General features: G+C 37.0%; 1 pseudogene; it reads left to right on the top strand.

The window, feature by feature from the left end:
- LOC107665223 (retinol dehydrogenase 12-like) overlaps positions 1–4,817 on the top strand; it is a 6,301-nt pseudogene extending 1,484 nt beyond the window's left edge.
- Positions 4,818–7,567: the final 2,750 nt, after the last annotated feature.

The raw sequence follows: 7,567 nt of genomic DNA, 5'->3' as shown, positions 1-7,567 counted from the left end.
CTCTCTCTCTCTCTCTCCCTCTCTCTCTCTCTCTCTCTCTCTCTCTCTCTCTCTCTCTCGCTCTCTCTCTCTCTCTCCATCTCTCATATATTCATTCGTACGTCCATACAAACCAAGGTTTGTTAATACCTACAGGCCTACCGAGTAAGATCACTGCAGATGGGTTGGAAATCACTTTTGCAACCAACCATGTTGGGCCGTTTCTGCTCACCAGTTTGCTTTTAGGTCAGACAACATTCCAATTGCTAATGCCTTTTTTTTAGATCTTAAAGAAATAGTTCACCCAAAATGAAAATTTGCAGAAAATTTACTCACCCTCTGGCCATCCAAGATGTTGCTTCATCAGAACAGATTTGGAGAAATTTAGCATCACTTGATCACCACTGGATCCTCTGCAGTGAATGGGTGCCGTCAGAATGATAGTCCAAACTTTAAAAACACAATAAAAACATCACAACAATCCACAAGTAATCCACACGACTCCAGTACATCAGTTGATCTTGTGAAGTGAAAAGCTGTGAGTTCGTAAGAAACAAATTCATCATTAAGGCATTTAACTTTAAACCAGGGGCGTCAAACTCAATTCCTGGAGGTCCGGACTTTTTCACTGGAGAAAGCAATATTATGGATAGAAGACTCATATATTACTCATATTTTAGCCATAAGCAATAGTTGAATGTTAAATTCCTTAATGATGGGTTTATTTATTACAAACGCACAGTTTTTCACTGCATAAGATGTTAATTGATGGACTGCAGTTGTGTTGATTATTTGTGGATTATTGTAATGTTTTTATCAGCTGTTTGGACTCTCATTCTGACGGCACCCATTCACTGCAGAGGATCCATTGGTGAGCAAGTAATGTAATGCTACATTTCTCCAAATCTGTTCTGATGAAGAAACAAACTCATCTACTTCTTGGATGGCCTGAGGGTGAATACATTTTCAGCAAATTTAAGTTTTTGGATGAAATATTCATTTGAAAAAAATCTGGATTCTGGGAGTAACACATTTTTTTTATTGTCATACAGACCTTTTGAAGGAATCAGCTCCAGCTTGTATCGTAAATGTTTCATCTATGAATCACTGGAAAGGTGAGGTAAACTTTGGTCACAATCTAAAGCATGTGATGGATGCTGCATATAACCACACCAAGCTGCACAACGTCATCTGGACCAACGAGTTGGCACGCAGGTTTCAGGGCACAGGTACACGTCCAAACCACAACTCATTATACTGACCGACTGCTGCTGCCATGAGAAAATGAGCAGAAAGTCACAATTAGATTTTGATTATTAGATTTGACATTGCTTCATGATTCAGTATTGTTCAGTATTGCTTGTTCAGTGTGCAGTGGAGTGCACAGGAGTTTGTCATAGCACTCGCACATACATACATATGCACATATACAGTGCACAGCATAAATGAGTACACCCCTTCTGAAACTTAACAAATTCAGCAATTACTCTTTGCTTAGAAGACATGTTATGGTTTTTTAGAGATATAATATTCCAGCAAGTCTGCTTGATCAGTTACCAAAGAAGAATGTTAAAATTATTCAAGAAAATACCATTTTCTTATCAAAGTGATAAAATGTTGTGTTGCAAAAATGAGTACACCCTCCTGAAAGTTACTAAATAAAACTAAAAAAAAAAATTTCTGGTGTAAGGTTAAGGCAAGTATTGATCAACAGGTAAGTATGTTGAACCAAAACTGTTAAAGGTAAGTAATTTCTTGATAATTAAGTGTTATATAGCCCACTGAATCATACTCCGACTTAATGCTGACAACAATGAAACCACTTGAGAGAGAACTGTCAGGAGATTTATTTCTTAGCATAATAGAGGACAATGGTACAAGAGGAATACCAAATTATTGTTTTAAATGTGAAAATATAGCCAAAGTAACACAGAAATTCAAAAACAATGGACTTCTGAAAAGACCCCTGAAATAATCAGGTCTTCACTTTAAGCTTTCATTTACTGATGAGTGAGTTTTTACTAGAAAAAGAGCTGGAGAAACACTGTGAAAGTGTCTCAGAGCTGGCAAAAGCTGTGAAAAGAGTGGTACTTTATCTCACAGAGTAATGCAGCATGCAGAAGTGACATGCATGGTTGTTGTCACCACTAGAATTACCTACTGTAGCCAAAGCACAATAAACTCATTTAACCTCTTCCAGGGCCCATATTTACAAAATAGAGACTTCTGGGAATCCATACTCTGGTCTCAAGAGACCAAGTCAATCATTTCGGATCCAAAAGCATCCAAAACGTTCTGGTGTTGCTAGAGGAGGAGTACAGAGAGAAGTGCCTGGTTCCCACAGTGGCATTCAGTGGTAGTAAAGATTTTATATAGGGATGTATGAGTGCTGAAGGTATGAGGGAGTTGTGCTTTATCAAACACTGTCATGAATTCACACACCACTGTGTGATGTAATACAAAAATTTGTGGACATGTATTTTACTCAATCTTAACACTCTTGAGCTGCTGTGAGAGATTCTGTAGAGACAAGCTGAGCAACACTCCCCATCAAAGACCAGGGCATTTAAGGAGGTCGTCCTCCAGGAGTTAAACAGCACAGATGTGAAAATTAGTCATGAATTTGTACTCTCAGTGCCAAGAAGTGTCAGAGCAGTGTACTTAGAGTTATGGAGGACATATTAAGTTCTAGAATATTACACTTGGTTGAATTAAATCTAATTCTGCAATCCTTCATTTAAACAAAAATTGGCTAAGTTTCTTATTTTACAGATATTAATGGCATGCATTTCTCTGTTTTTATTAAGAATATGTTTAATACATTTCAATTTTGCCATCTTTCTATGAATTATATTAGTGATCATTAAGAAAATACATCTTTTATATCTAATAGGAGGGGGTGTACTCATTTATGCTGTGCACTGTACACTGTATAAGCAGTATGTACAGTATATGAGTTTCACTGAGTTGGACTCAAGTACCACTTTTAGTGTCTAAGCAATTGTAAGTATTTTGAGCTGTGAAAAGAGCAACTTCTGAGCACTTCTGACTCCACTGACTGTTTTGAATTTCTTCACAAACGAAAAAGGAATTTTCTGACTGGATATGATGTTGAAAAGGCAAGAAACATTTCATGCTGGAAAGAGAAGAAAGTGCTTAATTTTTTCCATTCAAACCATGGTTTTTTTGTGTGTTTCAGGTGTGACGGCAAACTCTCTGCATCCAGGTGTAGTTATGACAGACGTAATGAGAAATTACAACTTTATTATCCGATTCCTCTTCAACTTGGTTGGCTTTTTCTTCTTCAAAGTGAGTTGACTATCAATCCTGTTCTAAACAACACACAACTTATCACGTCAATAACTGCTTCCTGCCAACTCCTCTGGCTGCACTAGTGCACTAGTTTCCACAGTAGGTGGAAAAAATGTGTTAGTGCTATTAATTTTTACTGCAATTCTGGAAAAATGCCACAAACACCCCTGAAGTGCAGTTGTGCAAGGGAGCTACTCCACATCTCTATGCATAACATGGATGTTTAGTTGCCTTAAAGGCACAATAACATTGATTGTTACAAAAGAAATGAAGATAAAGTGAACAAGAAAGAGAACAAGAGTTACTATAGTGTTGCTTCCCTGAGAAGCAGAAACGGCCTGGTTTCCTGGAAGGAGTTAAATTAAATGTCTAATCTGGTAATCTGACTGATATCAGGACCAGTGAAGTTTCATTTAAACAGGAAGGACTAACAACAGTTTAACATCAGCCAATCAGATTTATGACACGACACTTGTTTCATACAATATAGGCCTATAGCAAATATTCAACAGAAATTGTTCATTATCGAACAGCTGGTAACACTCCAAAGAGAAAGGAAAACTTGAAATCGCATCATATGACCCCTTTAATGTGTGTTTATGTATTTTTTTTTTCCACCACAGACCGCTGAAGAAGGGGCTTTCAGTCCAATATACTGTGCAGTGTCCGAAGAAGCAGAAGGAATAACAGGAAAATACTTCGACAGTGACTGTTCCCTGGTCTTACCATCACCTTCTGCCAGAGATCCTGCTCTTGGAGTGAAGGAATATGAGTTTTGTGAGAGACTGACTGCTAAACCTTAAAGAGACATGCAGTTCAATTCATGATTTATTCACCCTCATCCCAAAGTTGTGTAGTTTATTTCTTTGCAGCTACATTCCAAGACTTTTGAAGCTTTATGTGAAGAGCCGACTGAAATTAACTTTTGCCCAATACTAATTGTTTCATAAGCTTCATCAGAGTCAGACACGGCAGTTACTGATTGTTGTAACCTTTTTTCTACAGCAGAAAATGCTGTTCAAAACGTCTTTGAATGAAGAACATATAAAAACTCAATTTGTCATTATGGCTCTTTTTGGAAACTCAACAGCTTTTACAGGGAGTTATTCTTTCAGTTGTGATGTTTTTGATGTTACCTTCTGCCATGTGGCAGTTCTTTTCTCAAACTTATCAATAAGAAAAGAATGAAGGCTGTTAAAGAAGCACTCCTAAATTGCAATGTGAATTTCTGCTTTTCCGCTCTAGACACATCTAAAGGTTTTGACAGCTGTTCTCTATTGGCCATAAAGAGTTCTGCAATGAAATACAGGCTAAAGTTTCCATAATTAAAAAAACATGTCCATATCTAGGCATGCACCCTATGATTTCCAACCAACATGCTGATTTCTACACTAAACAGAACATTCAACTCACACATACGTTATGTCATTCTATACAGTATTGTTTAACAGTCTGGTTGATTTCTTGTATGATTTCTTAAAGAAATTATTTTACCAGCAAGTATGCATTAAACTGATGGAAAGTGAAGACTTTCACATTGTTACAAAAATGTCTATTTTAAATAAGAACTTTCAGCAAATACTGCAAAGAATCCTGAAAAACATCTATCATGGTCTCCACAAAAATAACTAGTAGCAGCACAACTAGGAGCATATTATGAGAATGATTTCTGAAGGATCGCGTGAATGTGAAGACTGGAGTAATGATTAATTTAGCATGTCGTTTAACAGTTTAAATTCGGATTAAACCAGAGTTGCAATACCTATATATGATAAGAAACTGAATTGGCATGCAAGTTCATTTTATTGTGTTTTTCTTTTTCACATTCATAGACAAAACGTTTGTGCTTGCAACAAATGTTGAATCATCAGTCTGCAAATGTCACTGAATGGAGATAAAAATGCCGGATTTATTTCACTGTAAAACAGAGCACTAACATTAGAGAGGTCTGTATGTATGTATGAAATACACAAAGAGATTTTACTGTATGGATTAAAATGCTCCTTACCGGTCTCTGGCTCTTCTACGATGCTCTGCAGCATCTTACCGAAAGCAGATCCAATGTGGTCCTTTTTAGCAGTAAGCTTTAGCCCTATTTCCACAGGCTGGCCCTTCAGATGGAAACAATCCAATCAGAAACTCAAATACATTATGAAATACTTTAAAAACATGCAGGGATTCCTCACCGCTGACTCTCTTCCATCTTCTTCTGGAGACATCTCATCAATCAAAACCCCCTCTGCTCGTGGATCAGCATCCTTCCTTCCCTCCTTCTCCTGTTGAAGATGAAGAGAGAAACCCAATAACTTCTTTTTGGTTTACCCGGAGGTTAAATGAGTAGTCATTAGGATGCCGACAGCCCATGGATCTCTCACCCTGAGCTCTCTCATCTCTTTAGGGCTGAAGAAGGCGATGTGTCCCTCTGCCTGCTTGGCCAGAAGAACAACAACATACACCAGCATCAAACATCCTGTAACTGCTCCGCGCATCTTTGGGTGACATATAAAAACACAAATCGGCAAGTATTACACAACATAGCCGATAACAGTGTAATGGTCATGCTTCACTGCAGTGAGCTCCAGTTGTGACGCACAGCAGAGGGAATGAGAGATAGGATCTTTGTTCATGATGAATGAGATTTGTACCTTTGTACAGTATGCAAGTGGCCTCTGTGACGGGTGTTTATGTTTCTGTCAATGGTCAGAGAGCAGTCAGCTTTATAGGAACCCTCGTATTTACTATCTCTGACGTATGTTTCCATAAACTCCTCCACCTTGACCATGGAGACAAGAGACTCTACAAGGACATAACTTGGTTGTAGTCACTCTAGGCTTGGTGTAGGTTATGGTATAGTTACTATTACTATTAAGAGTTTTTAGTATTCCAAAATACAACATTTTAAAACATTAAGAGCATAATTAGAGCTTTTATTCCTAAGTGTGTGTGTTTTGTTGTATCAAAGTACTCGGCATTCCCCACTGATGTGGATATATAGTCATAAATTCAATGCTCTCTTTTTAAAATAAATTCAACACTGGTATTTATTGCCGTGGGTGGTACATTATGGCACATTTGTCTGATAATTAGTGGATGGATGAGTTTGCAACCAGAACTGTTTCCTGTCATAGCTCTTCAGATGTTTCCTGCATCAAATATATTTTGGCAATTTGTCCCCCCTAACCACTCACAGTCACGTTTTATGGGCAAATGCTTGCAGCATGTAAAATATGGCTTAATCAGATTACAAAGAGGCACATATTTATCTTTTTGAGATGTATAAGATGCTTGATAAACTATTAATCTAAAATAAAGGGGGGAAGTCGTGGCCTAATGGGCAGCAAAAAATGGCTGCCCACTGCTCCGTGTGTGTGTTCACTGCTGTGTGTGTGTACTTTGGATGGGATAAATGCAGAGCACTAATTCCGAGTATGGGTCACCATACTTGGCCACATGTCACGTCACACTTTTTTTTTCACTTTAAAATTAACATATTTTAAATACTTATTTAAATACATTGTCCATCCCAACACGTAAACTCAGGATTTTGGCCTGTGGCACCTCAGAGGCCTTTTAATTTGAAATACTTTTTAATAATTAACAGTATTTTATTTTTTATTTTATTTGGAACTAAATCCAAAGAAATTTGCCTAAATCAAAACACCCCAAATCTTGGGACAAATGCCAATTTTCTCAAAACCATTACCTGTGTTTTTAAGCACTATACAAATTACCTATATGGTTTACACCCTATTTAATGTTGGTACTTTTGTCAATTATAATTATTTTATTTATTTATTTTTGTAATCAGCTATTTTTATTTTATTTTATTGTGAACTTTTTTTTAATCAAAACTTCACACCAATTATGATTTTTCAACATTGTCTAATGAACTGAATCCAAAGAAATTTGCCAAAAGCCTAACACCCCAAATCCTGGCACAACCACCAATTTTCTTCTGGTTTTAAACACTATGAATTACCCTTGATACACACTATTCAGCATTGGCACTTTTTGTTAGAAATATTTATTTATACAATTATAAATATTTATTTATTCATTTATTTAATAATTGATTTAAATCAGCCAAATATTTAACTTTGTTATTTCCTCAATAATTCCTGCTCTACAGTGTAATGCATTTTTCTTCTGCAAACAGTATGTCCATTGTGCCACGCATCTTGCATTTCCAAGCTTTTCCAACAGGTGGCGCACACATTCCCACAAAACAAGCAACTTTTGAATTCTCGCGATAGGGTGCGGGACTTAATTATGTGGG

Source organism: Sinocyclocheilus anshuiensis, unplaced genomic scaffold (assembly GCF_001515605.1).
Source record: "Sinocyclocheilus anshuiensis isolate Anshui unplaced genomic scaffold, SAMN03320099.WGS_v1.1 scaffold587, whole genome shotgun sequence".
Classification (NCBI taxonomy): domain Eukaryota; kingdom Metazoa; phylum Chordata; class Actinopteri; order Cypriniformes; family Cyprinidae; genus Sinocyclocheilus; species Sinocyclocheilus anshuiensis.
Note: the sequence above shows the minus strand (reverse complement) of the source record. Positions and strands in the feature narration are given on the sequence as shown.